This window comes from Heterodontus francisci, chromosome 9, assembly GCF_036365525.1.
Source record: "Heterodontus francisci isolate sHetFra1 chromosome 9, sHetFra1.hap1, whole genome shotgun sequence".
NCBI lineage: Eukaryota > Metazoa > Chordata > Chondrichthyes > Heterodontiformes > Heterodontidae > Heterodontus > Heterodontus francisci.
The window spans coordinates 90,132,249-90,153,610 of NC_090379.1; the positions used below are offsets into that span (position 1 = coordinate 90,132,249).

General features: G+C 42.0%; 1 protein-coding gene across 10 annotated transcripts in view; it reads right to left on the reverse strand.

The window, feature by feature from the left end:
• The window catches only part of LOC137373900 (alpha-(1,6)-fucosyltransferase), a 904,043-nt gene that overhangs the window by 578,161 nt on the left and 304,520 nt on the right, over positions 1-21,362 (reverse strand). For 8 of the 10 annotated variants that reach the window (XM_068039461.1, XM_068039462.1, XM_068039453.1 and 5 more), the window contains one exon: positions 6,449-6,509. The exons of the other annotated variants lie outside the window; for them this stretch is intronic. The gene's annotated coding sequence lies outside the window, so the exon portion shown is untranslated. The remainder of the gene's footprint in view (positions 1-6,448; positions 6,510-21,362) is intronic. 10 annotated transcript variants of the gene reach the window in all.

Here is a 21,362-nt window from a genome sequence, read left to right on the forward strand (position 1 = left end):
CTGTAATGGGATTGACTTTGGTAACTGCTGATATGATTTAATGTAATGTTGTGGAGCAGTCCAAAGGTTAGCTATCTTATAAACCTTGGACATGATGGTAGATCATAATGCAGCTTTCCCAATGTGCACAGGTTAGGAAACTGTGGTGGGGGGGGGGGGGGGGGGGGCGGGTAGAGGGGGCTGTCAGATCTGTCTTATACTCTTAAATCCAATAGCTTACATTTTGGAATTTTGGAAACAATATTTCATGCATTTTGTATAGGATTCAGCATTCATCTTAAAACATTGAAGGGCTTTCTGATGCCAAGAAACAGGGAACATGAGTATGTATGCCCTTCAGTTCTATAATTGTCAATTGGTCTCTTGCCGCTTTCCCTCTAATGATTCTCAGTTGGGTCACAGCTGTATGCCCCATCCACACATTGGCCGGGATCTTGGGGAAGTGATGGGACTCCTGGCGCTGAGCCGAAAAGGCAGGGGGAGTCCCACCTCGGCCTATTCCCACCGCCCCCCGGTGCAATCCTCCGTTATTCCGGAAGTGAAGTTTCTGCCGCCGGGATCTCCTTCCCTTTAAAGATGGGGATCCCGCCTCCGAGCTGCCAGCCAATCACAGGGCCAGCAGTTCAGCAGTGCCACTAGAAGCAGTAGCCACTACCGGTACTGCAGAGGCCTCAGATCCAGGGCCAGCGCTGGAACCCTGGACCTCGGCTAAGTGAGGCGGGGTTGCCGGGGACCAGTTAGGAAGGCCCATCAAGGAGGGGTGGGGGTGGGTATGTAGTCCAGGGGGATGGAGTCCATGTAGGTGGAGGTTTTGCCGGCAGGGATCCTCCGTAGGCCACAAATATCCCGCAGAAGAGTGACCCCTCCACAACCCCGCAGACAGTGCATCTCGTTTTACAAAGCGCCCTCCCCGCACGGGGGAGGGAACCCCCACCCCTGGTTAGATCACAGCAGTGGCGACGAGAGGCCCTTAAGTGTTCGTTAATGGATCATTGCCAATGGAAAGTTTGCAAAAAGGTAGGTTTCTCAGCACTTACATCTTGGCTTAAACTTGCTTTAATTAGGCACCTGTTTATTTCTCAACAACATACTATGTATGTGTGCAAGTATATGTTTGTGTGTGCACATGCCTGTGTGTCTATTTGTGCAAACTTCACAGATTCACTTTAGCAGATTTTGGCACTTTGTTGACTCTGTACAGTGCACATAGGAAAACTCAAGTGAGCCATGTATCAGCTGGTTAATTTTACAAAGTGTAATGCTTCAACTCCGATTGGACAAAGTAAATAAATCCATTCCTGGCACTTTGTACTGACGCCATAGTGAGGCCTCCAGAGAACAATGCCTAACACACGGAGTACGTCTTGAAGATCTAGCATTGCGATGGCAGGCTTGCTCAAGTTGAAATGAATAATTAGCCAACCTTCTTTTGATTGAGCAATAACTGTTTGTGCCATTTAACATAAAGTATCAAGTGCAGAGAAAATACAGAAAAGGTTCAAAATGTCAGTTTTAGATTTAAACTGTTTCATGCAGAATGAGCTCTCCCAATGATTCGTAGAATCATAAAACTTTATAGCACACTAAGAGGCCATTCAGCCCATGAAGGTTGTGCTTGTGTTTCTCTCCACTAGCACCACATAATCTAAACACACTCTCCTGCTCATGCCCAAAATCCTTTGCGGTTCCTCTTTGTCAAACGACTCGCTAATTTTAATCACCCTCTGCACCATCCCCTTTAATTCCTTTTGTGATTATCTTAAATCAATATAAACAATGTACTGTAAATTTACCAAATCATAACCCTTAATAATCTTGAAGCTCTTAAACAGGTCACCCTTGAAAATCCTCAGTTCTAATGATAAAGTCCTAAATTCTCACATCTCTCTTTACAACTGTAACATCTCACCCCAGCTGTCATTGCAATGAATCACCACTGTATCTTTCCTATTGCCATAATCGCTCTCCTCTACTACTGTTAAAAATTGTATTTTACTTCAACTGTAGACACATTGAGAGACTATACAAATTCAAAATTATCTCTGGTTTTCTATTCTACATCTCTCGGTACAAAAGCAAGGATTTGCCTTACACCTTTTTATGACCTTAGCTATGAGTTGCCATCTTTGATAACCTGTGTATCTGCATACCAAGCTTCTCTATTCCCTTTAAAAATCTTAGCATTGACTTTAGCTTGAGGATATGGTGTACCGCAAGGATCTGTTTTGGGGCCACTGCTGTTTGTCATTTTTATAAATGACCTGGAAGAGGGTGTAGAAGGGTGGGTTAGTAAATTTGCAGATGACACTAAGGTCGGTGGAGTTGTGGATAGTGCCGAAGGATGTTGTCGGGTACAAAGGGACATAGATAGGCTGCAGAGCTGGGCTGAGAGATGGCAAATGGAGTTTAATGCAGAAAAGTGTGAGGTGATTCACTTTGGAAGGAGTAACAGGAATGCAGAGTACTGGGCTAATGGGAAGATTCTTGGTAGTGTAGATGAACAGAGAGATCTTGGTGTCCAGGTGCATAAATCCCTGAAGGTTGCTACCCAGGTTAATAGGGCTGTTAAGAAGGCATATGGTGTGTTAGCTTTTATTAGTAGGGGGATCGAGTTTCGGAGCCACGAGGTCATGCTGCAGCTGTACAGAACTCTGGTGAGACCGCACCTGGAGTATTGCGTGCAGTTCTGGTCGCCGCATTATAGGAAGGATGTGGAAGCTATGGAAAGGGTGCAGAGGAGATTTACTAGGATGTTGCCTGGTATGGAGGGAAGGTCTTACGAGGAAAGGCTGAGGGACTTGAGGTTGTTTTCGTTGGAGAGAAGGAGGAGGAGAGGTGACTTAATAGAGACATATAAGATAATCAGAGGGTTAGATAGGGTGGATAGTGAGCGTCTTTTTCCTCGGATGGTGATGGCAAACACGAGGGGACATAGCTTCAAGTTGAGGGGTGATAGATATAGGACAGATGTGAGAGGTAGTTTCTTTACTCAGAGAGTAGTAAGGGCGTGGAACGCCCTGCCTGCAGCAGTAGTAGATTCGCCAACTTTAAGGGCATTTAAGTGGTCATTGGATAGACATATGGATGAAAATGGAATAGTGTAGGTCAGATGGTTTCACAGGTCGGCGCAACATCGAGGGCCGAAGAGCCTGTACTGCGTGCTGTAATGTTCTAATTCTAATATATTTCCTTTTCTCATTTCAAAATATATTATTGCACATTCTTTGAAATGTATCTGCCCAGCCCGCTGGACAATTTATATTCTTCTTTAACCCTTTGCAATTTGCCATAGACCCAATTTGGTGTCATCCTCAAATTTCAGTATTGTTCCCTCAATTCCAAAATTCAGATTAATTATGTATAGTAAGTAACTGTGGCCCCAGCATTGGTCTATGAATTACCAATCAAAACATTTTTCCAGCTGTTGAAACTTCCCTTTCCCCCTACACTTTGCTTTTTGGCTCTCTAACACCATTGCTATCTATGTGTCACTATATTTTCTGTAAGTCGCTTAAGTGTATTTGGTTTAATGCTGATGAAAATCCAAATGAGCCAGGTCCACTACATTATTTTTTGCTATGCCTCCATTATTTCTTCAAAGAATTCTATAAGGTTGGCAGTGGGTAACTGCGCTGACTGGTGTGGCACTAAGTGATATAGACCAGGATGAGCCTCAATCCTGTATGCTGGCCTGTGCAGAGATAGCTGACTTTAACCAGGGTCATGATATGGCACAACAAATGGCAACAGGAATCCTGAATTAGTGACAGTTACTGCTCCTGATGACTGTCTACTGACTACCATTTGAAAGTGCTTGTACATGGACATCAGCTGGGGACAGGATTGGGCTAGGTCTCCACCTAGAGGGAATGGCCTGCTGACAACCATTTTCAGGTTCACATATGAAACTTGACTAAGTTGCCAAAAGACTCAGTACCTGTGAAATTATGTATAAGAAACTGCTGATTCTGCTCATATCAGCTTGGTGATGGTGAGGAACTACAACTGGCATCAGTGCCCTTAGATCAGGGAAATGGTAAAATAAATCAGCTTCTGATCATTATCCAACACGAAAGGACAGACTCTTGTAAGAACATTAGGGTCAGTTTTTCAATAAAGGAATAATAATCAAAGGGCATCAGATTAATTCTCAACCCCTTTTCAAAGAACCATCTGGGAATATATTATCTACATCTGGTGCCTGAATGTGGCTTGTTGAAGTATCTTCCAATAACCTGTCCTGATGATTCTAGCATTTACACTTCCAAACCTCTGTTAGGAAAAATGTAAACTACAAATAAAATTAGTTAACTACTTGTTAAAGTCACCTCAGATGAATTCAGTCCATGAAACCATGAACTAACATATCTACAAAAGCACATTCATGATAATACAATCAATAGAGAACCGTTGAAACTTTACAGCACAGATGGAAGCTATTCAGCCCATCTTGTCTGTACCAGTCAAAAAGGAGATTTCCCCAGCCTAATCCCACTTTCCAGTTCTTGGTCAGTAGCCTTGTAGGCTATGGCAATTCAAGCGCATATCCAAGTATTATTTTAAAATAAGATAAGGGTTTCTGCCTCTATTACCCTTTCAGGCAGAGTGTTGCAGACCCCTTTAATATTTATGCAGTACAGGTACCCTGGGTACACAGAATTATTAACTGACAGAATTAGCATCTGAGGTAACAAAGGCAGTTCAAGTGTATCACAATAACTAAACATACTGAAAGTTGATATTATGCTGGTCAAACATTGACATATGTGTATCGTGTGTTGTTTAATAACAAGCCTATTGGATATATGAAGTGTCTGGTTGGTTCAGCTTATTGCCAATTACCTTCCAGCTTTAACAAAGATTTCCAGAACTTACAGAACCTCTCCCTGTGAGCCAATATAGCAGGGCTGAGAGTCGAGTTAGTAAGGTCGATGGCTTTGCCTACTTCTGGGATGCTTAGATCTGCCTCCAAGATATCAACGTGATGATTCTCCATCTGCCACTATAATAGATCTAGTCCTCTTTGATGGGCGGCACAGTGGCGCAGTGGTTAGCACCGCAGCCTCACAGCTCCAGGGACCCGGGTTCGATTCTGGGTACTGCCTGTGTGGAGTTTGCAAGTTCTCCCTGTGTCTGCGTGGGTTTTCTCCGGGTGCTCTGGTTTCCTCCCACAAGCCAAAAGACTTGCAGGTTGATAGGTAAATTGGCCATTATAAATTGTCACTAGTATAGGTAGGTGGTAGGGAAATATAAGGACAGGTGGGGATGTTTGGTAGGCATGTGGGATTGGTGTAGGATTAGTATGAATGGGTGGTTGATGTTCGGCACAGACTTGGTGGGCCGAAGGGCCTGTTTCAGTGCTGTATCTCTAATCTAATCTAATCTAATCTAATGTCTGTTCTCACTTGGTTGCACTAACCTTACTTCTGTTCTCAGAAACTTAATTCTTACTTACAATGTCTGACAGCATCTGTGGTGAGAGAAACGCATTAACGCTTCAGGTCTGTGACCTTTCATCCGTTCTGATGAAAAGGTCACAGACCTGAAACGCTAACTCTGTTTCTCTTTCCGCAGATGCTGCCACACATGCTGAGTATTTCCAGCACTTTCTGTTTTTATTTCCAATCTCCAGCGTCAACAGTATTTTGTTTTTATCTTACTCACAATGGATGCTCTCAATTATTTGCATATCTTTGGATAGTACAGTTCTTAAACCTAACTCTGAAATCAACTTCTCTGATTTTCCAAGTCAAAAACCTTTACTTCTCCTTCAATATCATTCCAACCAACATGAGTGACACACCTAAGGATTCTTATAATTTGCCACAATTCCTCAAACATGACAAGGATTGAAAATGAGAAAATATTTAATTGCTTGAGAAAAGGCAGGACTGGTCAGTTGTGAAAGCTATTACTTTCCCTGGCTTTAAGTTACAGTGGCAAGACAACACACAGAAGGTTTAGGTCATTTCCAGGTTTAGTTGCACAAGCTTCACTCACTTTATTTGACTTTAATTAATGGTAAAATACTGTATAAGGATAGTTTTTATGTTAATTACTCAACATAACCTTCCATTCAACCTTGACAAGCCTACGTGTACCAAGATCCAGCCATTAATTGGAACTGACTATGAAAGACCCTTTGTCCTCACCATGTTATCTACAATTAGCCATGATTCTTTGCATTAACTCTGTTTCAGGATTGTTGCAAGCACTATTTTTAGGGCACTATTACTGCAACCTGTTCATCTGTGATGCTCCAACATTCCCTGCCGATGCTCATTATCTATGATCACACTCGGAATAATAGCCACTTGATCACATGGCAGATGGCCGTGAAATCGTATTGCAGGAACTACCTGTATAACAATGCATGGTATTATATGTATGCAATAATGTTTGAAAAAACATGAAATCAACATTTCAGAGCATAGAACAGTAATGATACCCTGTGCTTTTTTGTCCACTGCAGTCCACAGCATTGAAGATGCTCTGCTCTATCACAACACCTGTAAAAAAAAAGAGAATGATCAGCAATAAGCAAAGCAAGAATCAAGTTTTGGTTATTGTAATGTACTGGCTTCTGTTGTTAATGAAAGAACGACATAAAGCAAACTATCTAATGTATCTTAATGGCACGGATGTTGCGTTATGAATAATGATTAGGCTAACACCGCTCACCGTTATTATGGAGTAAATCAGACAGTAACTTCCAGAGTCTCCAAATGTACAGTTAAATGCGGAAATCCAGAAGTTGCTGTCAAAGTCATTGCGTTCCTCCACAAGCTGCACACTGCCGGTACCTCACCAATAGACTCACTATTGAAATCCATGCAAGGGTGTGAAGTTGCAGTACTTATCCACTAGATACCCACTAAACATGTCAGAAAAAGTTAGGGATGGTGAATTCAGGGGGAGGTGAATTTTTAAAAGTGTGCTAAGTCATAAATTACTGCCAAACAACCTCTCTGGCCCTGAAAAAATAACTTTACACCTGTGGAGTTTCAATACTTCAGAATTTAATAATTGTTGGAGACTTAAATTTTGCTTTTCCTTTTCTGTCTGTATTTTTTAATCTCTCTCGCTCTTAATCCTATTTTCTTTCCCACTCTTCATTGTATTTTCTGGATATAATTTTACAATGAATTAAATATTCCTCAGTGAGGATCTGTCAATCTGATTGGTTGAAGAGCCACACTGTTACTTGCCCTGTTCACATAGTTACTAGATCCCCTGTAGAGGGTGCTGCACTGGACCTGACACTCGATAATAGCAAGCTGCTACTCAAAAGCCTGTGGGTAACTAAGTGCAGTGAACGTCGACTGCCCTTACTTCACCATTGACTGCAAGATCCAGACCAATATCTGTTAATTGGTCCTGGTTCAGTCAGACCTTGTATTTTGTTTGGTTTAAAGGCATGCTCTAAAGGTTAGATCCTAAGCAGACAAATACAGCTGATGCCTTATGCTCAATACTTCCTTGTCCTTAAGTAAAGACTGCCTGCGGTGATCAGTCTGCTCCAGAAACTACCTGTCAACATAAAAATAAAGGCCGGAATTTTACAGTGGGCTGGGGGGATCCGTCCGCCCGCTGAAAAGTCAGTGGTGGGCCCGCCTCCACCAGGCCTGGGCATCCAGACCAGATTTTACGATCCCCAGGTCCTTAACTGGTCTTGGGTGGGACTTACACCTCAATGAGGCAGGAGGTCCTACCTAATGGAGATGCCAGCTGTTAGTCCCAGCAGCACCACTGGGAGTGATGGTCACTGCTGGGACTACACCCAGCCGCAGAAGGAGAATAACTGATGTCCCGCAAAAAAGGTTGTTTTTAGGGCCTCGCCGGGGACAATCGGTCTGGCCCCGGTGAGGCAAGTGGGGGATGGTGGGGGGGGTCAGTTAGGAGGTGGGGCATGTTGTGCCTTGGGGGCGGTTGGGGCTTTGGAGGCGGCCCTCTGTGGGGCACTGGGTGCCCGAGCAGGAGGACATTCCCCCAGCCCACCAGAAGGCCGCCTAGTTTTATCAGGCGGGTTTTCTGAGGCCTCAGCCGCCCTCAAGTCAAATTTAAAATACCCATGGCGGCGGGAAGAGGCCCTTAAGTGGCAGATAATTAGCCACTTAAAGGCCTTGATTGACCTGGGGCAGGCCAGCCATTTCTCACTCCCGCTGCCCTGCTTAAATTGGCAGCGGAGGTGGGAGCGGGTCAGGAAAGGCACTGCCCCCAGCCTCCCACTCCATTTTACTGCCTCCCCCCCCCCCCACCCCTGCCACCAGCCCGCTCTTTTGAGGGGGCGGGGTGTAAAATTTCAGCCATGATCTCTGCTACAAGTATTATGATCTCTCTTCCTTTCACGGCACAATGGCACAGGATGTGAGAAAGAACAGGAAGATGATCCCATCCTCAATCTCTATTGAAAAGACTGAAAAAGCCTGTGGGCATCAGGCAGCTTTCTACCTCACTGGTCATTTATTCAATTCTAAGTAACCTTGCTATTTTTACCCGTACGAATTAAAGCATCCCTGTTCTCCTCCAATTAGCCAAACTGCACTCACAGCAATTTTATTGGTTTGAAAGATACCATGTTTTAGTAAATCTCCAGGGAAGTAAATCCAATTCTCCAGTATTTGTACGCCTGCAGTTCATGCATTTAAATTATGCCAAACTGCATCCATCTGATTATGCATTTATGCGTTGAGGAACAAATCTAATACCTAATCTATAAAAGTTCAAAAATACAAACACGAATGCTGGAAAACACTGGAAATGGACAGCAGGCTAGCTTCTGAAAGAAGATGGCCATTCAAGCAGGATCCTGGTTCACTTACACACAGCAGTAAAGCATCCAAGCAGAAATACTTTCCAGACTTTCTCCAATGTGTCCAATTCATGCAAATTGAGGATGTGCTTTTCTGGTGATATGTGGTCTACAGTCATACTTACATTACAAAAAGCCATGGTTTCAATCTGAATTAACAATCTATTAGGACTACAGAGTATTCAATCTGAATTAACAATCTATCAGGATTACAGAGTATTCAATCTGAATTAACAATTAGCATTACAAAGCATAAATGGTAAACTAGAACTGATTACAATTAAATTCAGGCAGATCCCATAACCTCAACCATGAAGCAAACTTCAGTTTGATACTCAATTCACTTCAACCGCAAAGACTTTCACCCATTTCATCCTGGAATTCATGGAAAGCAAGCCTTCCATTTACACAGCATCTTTCAAGACCTAAAGATGTTCCAAAGCACTTCACACCCAATGAAGTACTTTTGAAGTCATTGTTACTAACAAATGAAATGTGGTAGCCAATTTGTGCTCACCAAGATCCCACAAAGAACAATGTTATAGTGGCCAGACAATTTGTTTTACTGATGTCGGTCAAGGGGTAAATGCTAGCCAGGGCACCAGGGAAAACTCCTGCTCTCCTTCAAAATAGTGCCATGGGATCTTTTACATCACCTGAGAAGCAGATTGGGTCTCGGTTTAATGCCTCATTCACAGGACAGCACTGTCAACAGTGCTGCACTCCCTCAGTACTGCACTGGAGTTTTAGCCTAGATTTTTGTGCTCAAGTCTACAGCGTGGAACCTGAACCACAACCTTCTGACTCCGAAGAGTGACACCACTGAGCCACAGAAGTACCAGATTTGAATACTGACATGATGCTTGCTGAACCTCATTAACTCAATTTTCCCCCCACTGAGAAACTTTGGTGAAGAGCAATGTGCAAGGCACCTGATGCACTGAGAATAACAAGAGTTGGTGGGAAGATGTGTTCAATCATGATGGAATGGTTAGGTGAAGCCAAATTTGGTATTCTAATATATTGACAAACAACAAGCTGGCAAAGCTGACAACTGGCCCTGTAAGAGTTAAAATACATTAACAATAAAGCTAGTCAACTTTAAATTCCACAAATGCCCTTGCTTTTCCTGTTGTAAGTTAGCCTGATAGAGGAAAGTCACAGGTCAGCCACGTTTAACGGTGGCAATGATTTCCTTTTATGAGGATTATAAGAATTTCAGTATTTTTGTGCATTGTTAAAAGGCTCATTATTGATGGTATTTCCTATGTTTTTTGGGGGCTTTCTAATTAATATAGCAATTGTAGCAATGCCCCAGTGAGAGATTAGAACACAGATCAAAAGATCAGAAAGCTTGCTCCGGAGTACATTCCTCAGAGGATAGATTATTTGACAACAACTTGCCTGAAATAAACTGTGGGTCTAATTATCTTTTGATAAAAACTACTTGAAATTATTCTGGTATGAAACAATTTTTTCAGTATTTCTCATTTAAATATTACATAAATTTACTTGCTGTTCTATAACACAGCAAGTACATTTCTAACACAGCAAGAGGTATGATTTACTATAAAAAAATTGGTGTACATATCACAGACAGGACTTTTATGGTGGACATAGAATGGGAAAAGATTTCTGATCTGCACTCTAAAGTTGCATTTACCACATTTGCAGATTAAAGAGCCTCGTATATGCAGTTTTATATGATTATTTTAAATTCAGAAGCTTTCATGAAGGACAAAACTCATAGTGAGAGCCAGCACAATGGTTGACAAACAGGAGAAAAATAGATAAAAGATAGAAGTAGCAATATATTAGTAGAAGTATAGATGACACGAAGACAAAATTTTGAAAGCTTTAAATTCTATGAAGAAAACAAGAATGAGGGAGTTAAGAGCATCATATTTGGAGGGGCTGGGAAAGATTTATTTGGAGTGAGAGCTGGGGTGTGGAAAATGAGCCTCGATTTCAACCCACTGAGAATGCAGACAGCAGGAAAAGCAATAATACAAAAGCAAAATACTGCGGATGCTGGAAATCAGAAATAAAAACATCAAATGCTGGAAATCTTCAGCAGGTCTGGCAGCATCTGTGGAGAGAGAAACAGAGCTAACGTTTGACAGTCAGATCCCCTTCCTTAGCAACTGTCTCTGGCTCTCTTGTTCCTTTCTAAATTACTTTGCCCTTGAACGGCTGCTATTCTACCATTCATACCTCCTCTACTCACATCTTTTATTTCTTTCCTTGCCCCATTACCACTCTCTTCGGCTTTGCACCATGAAAACTTTTGTCATTTAATCTCTCCTGCCCTCACCCTATTACTGACCTTCTCTTTTGTTCTTCTTCTCACCCTCCCACTTTCACTTGCGCAAAACATTTCTAACTATTCTCAGTTCTGATGAAAGGTCACAGACCTGAAATGTTAACTGTTTCTCTCTCCACAGATGCTGCCAGACCTGAAGATTTCCAGCATTTTCTGTTTTTATTATAGAAGAAAAAGCATGTTAGACAACATATTTGGAGGTATGGGGAACAAGACAGGAACGTTTAAAGGAGCAATGCCCATTGAGAAAGCAGAGAGACCATACTTTGGAGCTTATGTGGTTCATTCTTTAGAGTGTCATGTCTGCTTCCTTTTTTTGTTAAATTTTGAAGATTTGTGGTTTAAAACGAAAAAGGAGTCCATGGTTTTTTTTTTTTTTACAAAGGTCACTGAGAGGTCTGGATTGTAAACAGATACTGGAAGGCTTCAAATAATTACCCAGCAGAGGTTGTTTTTGACTTGGGGAAAGATGTTTGCAGAGACGTGACAGGTCAAGGTTTATAGGCGTCAGGGGGCTTGACTCCTGACATTGTTTATGGTTTTGCTTTGGACAGTGAGTTGGGATATGGACAATGGTTTGAAAACACAGTTGGAGAAAACTTGCCAAGAGAGCAACATCCAGCTCAGTGAAAAAGCCTGCCAGTTTTAGAGTTAAATCCAGGAGCTAAGAAAGCAGACATAATTGAAGTAATAGCACAACATTTGCAATTGGAAGAAGAAGAAAGCAAATCCGAGGGTAGTGCAATTGAATTAGCTAGGATTCCGTTGCAATTACAAATGTAAACAAATTGAGCAGGAACATAAAATGGAAAAACTTAAGCTTGAACAGAAAAAGGAGGAAAAGAATTGAAAAAAAAACTTCAGCTTGAAAAAAAATTGACGATGAAAAAATTTGAACTAGAATTTCAGAGAAAGAGAAGGGAATTCGAAGTTAAAAAGATGGAACTAAGACAAAGGGATGGTCTTGACTCCAGTGAAAATTCTGGTGAGGAAAGATCTGGCTACAGCATAGGACCCAATGGAGAGCTGTTTAAATTTGTGCAAGCCCTCCTTAAGTTTGAAGAAATGGACACAGAGGCATTTCTTATGAAAAGATAGCCAAACAGATGAAGTGGCCGAAGGAAATCTGGACATTGCTTATGCAAAGCAGGTTGATGGGCAGAGCTCATGAAATTTATGCCATGCTTTCTGAGGAGGCTTCTGCAGATTATGAGATGGCAATAAGGCTATTCTTGTTGCGTATGAGTTAGTCCCTGACAGAAATTTCGGAACCTCCAGAGATTGTCTGGTCAGACTTATATAGAATTTGAGATAATTTGCACAAATTTAAACAGCTCTTCACTGGGTCCTGGGCTGGAGTCAGATCTGTCCTCACCAGAATTTTCCTTGGAGTCATGGCCGCTCTTTTGTCTTAGTTCCATTCTTTTTTAATTCAATTTCCCTTCCTTCGCTTTCTCTTTCCTTTTCCTCAAGTTCAAGTTTCTTCATTGTCAATTGCAACTGAATCATAGCTAATTCAACTGAACTGCCATCTGGATCGCCTTTTTCTTCTTTCAATTTCTTATGTTGTGTTATTACTTCAATTATGTCTACTTTCTTGGTTTTAACTCTAACTCCAATTTTGCTGCCAATGCTATTAGCTTAAGTTTCTCAAATCACTCAGGGATAAGTCCTCCTTCTCAAGAGAGATTGTAGCAACTCACCAAGACATTCCAGCCATGTAAAATTTACTCAAATGCACAAGAAACATGGTTTCTGCTTTTCCTCTTTTCAATTATTATTACCCTACTTACGTCGTCAGCTTTTGGGCTACCCCGCACAAAGCCCCCAATTATATGTTACAACTGAGGCGGGAGGAGTGCACTGTCTTTTCTAGTTCCACTTCTCCACAGGTCACAACATATATTTAAATGTTTACCCAGTTACCGATGTGGTCAATCATATACTCTACTTTTTATCCCAGAATAAAATGCACCAACCAGGTTTCTTTAATAAACAACAAAATTAGCAGCTTATTATAAAACAAGACTTATCCAGTAACAAAGCAAAGCATTAACACACAGACTGAAATATGCAAGTTCCCTTTTAAAATTCCTGACACACAAACAAAAAATACAGAAATTCTCTCTGCAGAGGTCTGCTACAAGAAAAAGTAAAAAAAAGATACTTTGGTCAAATATTTGCTAATTCTTGAAAAAAAATGATATGGAAGGATGTCAGTTGTCCCTTTTGGTCTGGCATCCAGGTATATGGTGACAGGTCCCAGGGATCTTTTCAGAAGTAGTTTGTCCTGGAGATGTCAAGAAATCATCTGGTAGGCTTTCCAGGAAAATGTGCCATCAGGGGTTTCAGCCAGCACGCACTTTGAATCATAGGGTTTTTCCAAAGACAGGAGGAGGAAAGAGGAGCTGACACACTGGATTTCTCAGGGTCTCTTAGACAGGTGCAGGCAAAATGAGATGGAAGCAAAACACCAACTGTCTTCAAAACAGCTCACACCCCAACTGAACTGAAAGCAATCCAAACCCCAAAACAGAAAGTCAACCTCCTGACCTCCATAAATCTTGGCATGTGGCTTCCTATAAACATCTCCCTTCAGTCCAAGGTTCCTGTTGTTTATTTATCTTAAGGCTGGTGATCTCCAGTAGAGGCTGTTTTTAGCACCCCTCAATTCTTCCAGCAAGTGTTTTCAGTCAAGTGCCCTTTCAATGACCCCAGTGAAAAAAACAAAGTCCAGCATTTCTTCAAGCTTCCAAATGAATCCATTTCCAAACTTAAATAGGAATCCTTAAAAACATATTTTTTAAAAATTGAAGCTTCTCATAACACTTTTAATTGATTTCAATAAAATTGGTGCCCAATCCAATCTGGGCCCGTGAGTTTTTCGCTGAGTGGGTGAAGTTAAAATTATCTGTCATTTCAAGTAGCACAAATTTTAAACTTCTAAAGGCTGACCCATCAAATTCATTGTTCAGGCCATTGCTAAAATCTAAATTAATTCAGGTTTTATTTATTACACGTGGATACATCTCCTGGGTTGCCAGAAGCTGCATGCTAACAGGACAACTAAAGAGCAATAGGCCCACTTTAGTTAAACATCCATATTCAGCCACTTCAATGCATTTGACATACAATGTTAATTAACTATTTACATTTCTTGGACATTACTCCCTCCTTCACAACACAAATTTCCTCCTTTGATGCCTCTTACAGCTGCTTTAATCCCTTTTTTCAGCCAAATGGATAGTGTTGAATGGGCCTTAACTGCCGTCTGCTCCCCAGGATGCGAGAACGTAAGAAATAGCAGCAGGAGTAGAACACATGGCCAATCGAGCCTGCTCCACCATTCAAAACAACCATGGCTGATCTTAGGATTCAACTCCACCTTTCTCACCCGCTCACCATATCCCTTGATTCCCCGAGACACCAAAAATCTGTCTATCCCAGTATCAAATGTAGTCATCGATGGAGCATCCACAACCCTGTGGGGTAGAGAATTCCAAACAGTCACAAACCTTTGAGTGAAGTAATTTCTCCTCATCTCAGTCCTAAATGATTGGCCCCTTATCCTGAGATTGTGCCCCTGTGTTTTAGATTCCCTGACCAGCAGAAATAATCTCTCAGTGTCTACCCTATCCAGCCCCTTTAGAATCTTATATGTTTCAATGAGATCACCTCTCATTCTTCTCAACTTCAGAGAATACAGGCCAATTTACTTAGTCTATCAAAGGACAACCCGCTCATCCCAGGGACCAATCTAGTGAACCTTCGCTGCACTGCCTCCAATGTAAGTATATCCTTTCTTAAGTGTGGAGACCAAAACTGCACACAGTATTCCAGAGGTGGTTTCACCAAAACCCTGTACAATTGTAGCAATACTTCCTTATTCTTGTACTTCAATCCCCTTGCAATTAAGGCCAACATGCCATTTGCCTTCCTAATTGCTTGTTGTACCTGCATGCTAACTTTATGCGTTCCTTGTACAAGAACACCCAAGTCTCTTTAAACATCAATATTTACAAGTTTCACACATTTTAAAAAATATTCTGCTTTTCAATTCTTACAACCAAAGTGCATAACTTCACACTTTCCTACATTATACTCCATCTGCCGTCTTGTTGCCCACTCATTTAACCTGTCTATATCTCTTTGCAGCCTCTCTATGTCCTCCCCACAGCTTCCCTTTCCACCTATCTTTGTATCATCAGCAAACTTAGATACATTACTCTCTGTCTCTTCATTTAAGTCATTAATATAGATTGTAAATAGCTGATGCCCCAGCACTGCAAGGATGGTTTTTGTCAGCTTGACTTCTATTTCAGGCAGTACATTGCAGGGACCTGCAGTGCTCTGTCTAAAAGCTAAGCTGAGAGTGACAGAATGATGACTGACAACTTGAACCATGGCTGGTGGGGGAGATATCAAGCTAGTCATCCATTTGTGGTGATATTAAGGTATGGGCCTTGTTTATATTGCCAGCAGGCTGCCGACCTTGGCGGAAGAGGCAGCTGGTTAGCTTTAGGCAGGTCAAAATCAAGCAGTCTAGAGACCAACCCCCAACCCCCCTGCTAGCACCAAAGCAAGTCATTGTGGGGGATGATTGCCAGTTGTAAGTGGGTGTGGGGAGTAAGCCCAGGGAAGCAACAGCCCAGACATGCCTTGTGGGCCCAGAGTAGCCCTAAAGCAAAGTTTTCCATTTACCTTAGAGGACCTCCTCTTCATCACCAACAGGTTTGCCCACTCAGTCTTCAGTTAAATTGCCTTAATGATGTCCTGGACACCGATTAGCATACTATTTGTGAGATTTCTGCCCGAGTCAGGCAGGTGCCTCTGCTACCTACAGTTTATCAAATATATTCTCCAATGCAAGAAATCCTGTCAATACAGGATTCTCATAAATTGGCAAAGCACTGAACTGTTAAGTAATGTGAAGTCATAAAGATCAGGCAAGTCTCAGGTTTGATCCTTGCTTTGGGCTGAATTAGCTGATCTGAATCAAGGTGGAATGCTGCAATGATCTGAGTGTCTTTAGTTAAAGTGACGAAGGGATTAGACTGTGTCCAGTTGGATCACTTATTTGAGATGTGAGAACTGGGAGCATGCAGATGAATTGGTTAAATGCTTGGACTATTTCTTTCCACAGAGGGTTAACGGGCTATGATACAGAATTCCCAAGCATGCAGTGAAAGTGGATTCTCTGCAAAATAAAGGTGGACAGTTCCTGAGAAGTGATCATTGCAATTTTTAAAAAGGTATATTGTACTGTAGCTGCAAATAGCAAGGCTCCAGTCACCATGGACCCCAGAAGCTTGCTTGATTTTCACAGGAAATCAGAGACGTATCTTCTGAAGCTGTTCCTAAATTTGCCACAATCTTGTTATTTCTCTCAGGAGTCTGCATGACTGAGGCAAAAGGGGTGTGGGTGGATTGACAGTATTCATGGCTGTGAAATGTCTGAGTGGTGCAGTCTCAATGGGCCCAATTGTCTTTGACTTTCCCTTCACTGTCTTAACAAAAAAAGGATAAGACAGTTAGCCAGAGATAATTGCTAAAAAGCTACAGTTTATGGGCATCAAGTGAGGACTGGATTCAACTTTCCAAAGCCAAACACCTTCCCGACACTCCTTGCCTAGTATGCACAGGAGGGATGGCAGCTGGGGAAAAATTCTCGAATTTTGCTGTGGCTAATGGAAGCTGCTCTGGCACAAGTCATCGCATTCAAACAAGAAGGGGAGAAAGCTGCAAAGTACATCAGCACACCACTTAATTCATGTGAAGGAACAATAGTTATGACTTGAGAAATCAAGGCCCACAGTGCTACATGCCAACACTGTGGGCTGAATTTTCCCAGCCCATTGGCGACAGGCTAAAAAATGGGAGGGCCAGCAAAACCAAAGCTGCCTGCTAATTGGCTGCCACCGGAAATATGCTGCTCTGGATTCCGCCACCCGCCGAAGCAGGGTTGCCTCTCGCTTTCGGCCTCAGTGTCGGGACTTGCCGGTTCTCAACAAAATTCAGCCCTGTAAAGAGATAAAACAGGAAGCAATATTTGGTGGCTCTGAGCTTATGTTTTTATTATGGCTTTATGAAAGAAGGGCCCAGATTTCACAGTCAGTGGTGTGATTCATAGCTGACCTTAAAGAAAACTATTCAAAAAAAAAATCTAGCAATCTCTGTGGCATGGTTTTAACCTTTTCTAGTCAAGGGGAGCTCCAGGCATCCAGCAGCAGGATAAGCAGCCAATCACATTGAAGTGTTTTTATATACAGCAAACAAGAAAGTAAAATACATTGAATTTTTTCATTTTTAATTAAGTTTTACAGAGAACAAAATAAATGACTGGGACATAGGAGTACAGTGGAAGTTGAAATATCAAACTTAAAAAAAATTAAACTGTGAATTTTTACAAAATCATAACAGAAATTTGACATTCCAAAAATGTAAAATTAACTTTTCAGGACAAGTGCGGTTGTTCAGCAATAATTACGAACTAACGACCCTGTTAAAAACCCAGTTACATTTCATTCAACAAGGTGCAACATTTTCAAAAGCTTTTACAGTGAGACTAATAGTGCAAGAGGGAAATTTTTACAATGTTTTTATTCTTTCATGGGATATGGGCATCACTGACAAGGCCAGCATTTGTTGCCCATCCCTAATTGCCCTTGACAACTGAGATGTTTGCTGGGCCATTTCAGAGGGCAGTTAAGAGTCAACCACATTGCTGTTGGTCTGGAGTCACATGTAGGCCAGACCAAGTAAGGACAGCATATTTCCTTCAAGGGCATTAGTAAACCAGATGGGCTTTTACGACAATTGATGATAGTCTTAGTAATGGTGCCATGAAACTAACTTTCAATTCCAATTTTTTAAAATTAATTAATTAAATTTAAATTCCACCAGCTGCCATGGTGGGATTTGAACCTGTGTCCCCAGGGCATTAGCCTGGACCTCTGGATTACTAGTTCAGTGCCACCATCTCCCCTCGACTTCTCATCAGTTCAGTGACTTCTCATATATTGCAGACTGTGAAGACTTCAACAGTGCACCCTATGGGGAAGCGTAGAATCACTGAGCAACTTCTGGGTTTCTGCATTTAGTTGCGCATGTGTAGACTCCCGATGTTGCTGTCAGTTTCAGAGGAATAATGGCAGCAAACGCTGATACTTTTGCGATCATTAATACTTCAAAATCCAGGCCATGGTATCTATTTATTTAAGGCAACATGACAGGATGCATAACTGGGACAAACAAGGGCAGATGACTCCAGTGGTTACTGACTGAACACATAGACTTGAAGAAATTACAAGGCAAGTCACTAGGCAAAGCAAGAGCGACAGTGAATCAGCCTCCCATTTTACACTACCCCCCACCTTCCCATGTTCAAAATCGGGTGGGATGTAAAAGAAGCAACAGATGCAGATCCAGCAATAAAAGTTCAAATGACTGCCAATGATTTCCCATAGATTAATATATGCTCCAGCAACTCTCATTCAACAAGTGATAGTTGCCTCTGCATTGAAATGTCTTCATATTCGGGAAAAAGTTCCAAAGCTCATAGGAGGAACGGCACATGAAGTTTTGCCACTGTTATTCTGTGTGGACATTTTTGACCCATACACCATTTTATTCCCTCAAGTTTGACTTTGACTCAACTGCTGCTGAAACCCTCATCCATGCTTTGTTACCTCCACACTTGACTGGCCAGCCTCCCAAGTTCGATCCTCCATAAACTTGAGGTCATCCAAAATTCTGCTGCCTGTGTCCTTACTCATACCAAATGCCATTCACCCATCACCTTGTGCTCGCTGACCTACACTGGCTCCCGGCCAAGCAATGCCTCTCTTGGCCTCACCCCTCCCTATCTCCGTAATCTCCTCCAGCCCCTCAACCCTAAGAGATATCTATGCTCCTCTAATTCTGACCACTCAAGCATCCCTGATTTTAATTGATCCCCTCTTGGTGGCTGTGCCTTCAGTTGCCTCGGCTCTATGCTCTGGAATATGCACCCGACATCGCTCTACCTCACTTGCTTCCTTTAAGATGCTCCTTAAAGCCTATTTCTTTGACCAAGCTTTTAGCCATCGGCCCTATATAGCCTTATCTGGCTCTGTTAAATGTTGCTTTATAACACTCCTATTAAGCACCTTGGGATGTTTTATTACCTCAAAGACACTAGAAAATACAAGTTGTTATTGTTCAGCGCTAGCAGCATTTCTGCCACCTGGCCACCTGTTGTGACGGCCACGGTCAGGGCATGGTTTACAGGCTAGTACAACAACTCTACAGAACCATAGAAAAATTACGGCACAGAAGGAGGCCATTCAGCCCATCGTGTCTGCACCAGTCGAAAAAACTAGCCACCCAACCTAATCCCACCTTCCAGCACCTGGTCCGTTGCCTTACAGGTTACAGCACTTCAGGTCCAGGTCCAGGTCCCTTTTAAAAGATTTGAGGGTTTCTGCCTCCACCACCATTCCTGGCAGTGAATTCCAGACACTCACAACCCACTGGGTGAAAAAATATTTCCTCACGTCCCCTCAAATCTTTCTACCAATTATCTTAAATCTGTACCCCTGATAATTGACTTCTCTGCTAGGCAAACCAGGTCCTCCCTATCTACTCTATCTAGGCCCCTCATAATTTTGTACACCTCTATTAAGTCATCTCTCAGCCTCCTCTGTTCTAAGGAAAACAACCCTAGCCGATCCAATCTTTCCTCATAGCTGCAACTTTCAAGCCCTGGCAACATTCTTGTAAATCTCCTCTGTAATCTCTCCAGAGCAATTATGTCCTTCCTGCACTGTGGTGACCAGAACTGTACGCAATACTCCAGTTGTGGCCTAATCAGTGATTTATACAGTTCCAGCATTAAGTCCCTGCTTTTGTATTCTATACCTCGGCCAATAAAGGAAAGCATTCCATATGCCTTCTTCACCACTCTACCTACAGGGACCTGTGGACATGCACTGCAAGGTCTCTCACTTCCTCTAACCCTCTCAATATCCTCCTGTTTATTGTGTATTCCCTAACTTTGTCCTCCCCAAATGCATTACCTCACACTTCTCTGGACTGAATTTCATTTGCCACTTCCCCGCCCACTCAACCAAACCATTGATATCATTCTGGAGCCTACAATTATCCTTTTCACCATCAACTACACAGCCAATTTTTGTGTTCTCAGCAAATTTCCCAATCATGCCTCCCACATTTAATTCAAAATCATTAATATATACCACAAACAGCAAGGGACCCAACACTGAGCCCTGTGGAACGCCACTAGAAACCTCATTCCTTTCGCAAAAACATCCGTTGACCACTGCCCTTTGTTTTCTGTCACTGGGCCAATTTTGGATCCAACTTGCCACATTCCCCTGTATCCCATGGGCTTTCATTTTTCTGACCAGTCTGCCATGTGAGACCTTGTCAAATGCCTTACTAAAATCCATGTATACCGCATCTACTGCTCTACCCTCATCAATCTTCCTTGTTACTTCCTCAAAAAACTCAATCAAGTTTGTAAGATACAACCTTCCCTTAACAAATCCATATAGCTGTGGAAAATCTAATGATCATGAAAATGTAATAAGCCACCAATCAATGTTTCATAAAAATAATTGGAGGAGTAAAACACTGCTGAAATAAAAATGTTCATTGCCCTTCTGAGTAAATCAGTGAGTTGTTACTGTCATTTTTACATGCAACAGGCATCATTCTATACTGAAAATTGGGTCCTAAATCCTAATTTTATACGTGACGTTGCGTTACACAACTTTGTTTTTTACAACAATGAACCTTGAAGTGAGTTTTGAATTCGACATGCACTGTCTTACAATGCAAAAAGAGCCCAAAATCACTGTCTTGTGCAAAAATGGCTTTTGAAGCTAGAAGCTTCCTATTAAAGGCAGTTGCATCACATGAACAATGAGTACATGTTTGAATGAGTTAAGCTAACATCTATATTTCTGCGCAGTTCTGTCTAGCATCAACTATTCTGGGTGTTACCCATTTCCTAAGATGTTGTGTCATTCCTGTTGCTTGTGAAGTAACAAAAATAATCTGAGATTTGTTAAATCATACATTGCTGTCCCAGGTGACAATGAATGTTTACTCGTCCCCAGCATTACATTGACAGCAGTCTGCTGGTGCACCAACTTGAGTGCATCACCTGAACAGAATTCTTTCTACTTAAAGCCTCAACAAATTGCATCTCCCAAAGCTAGTAAC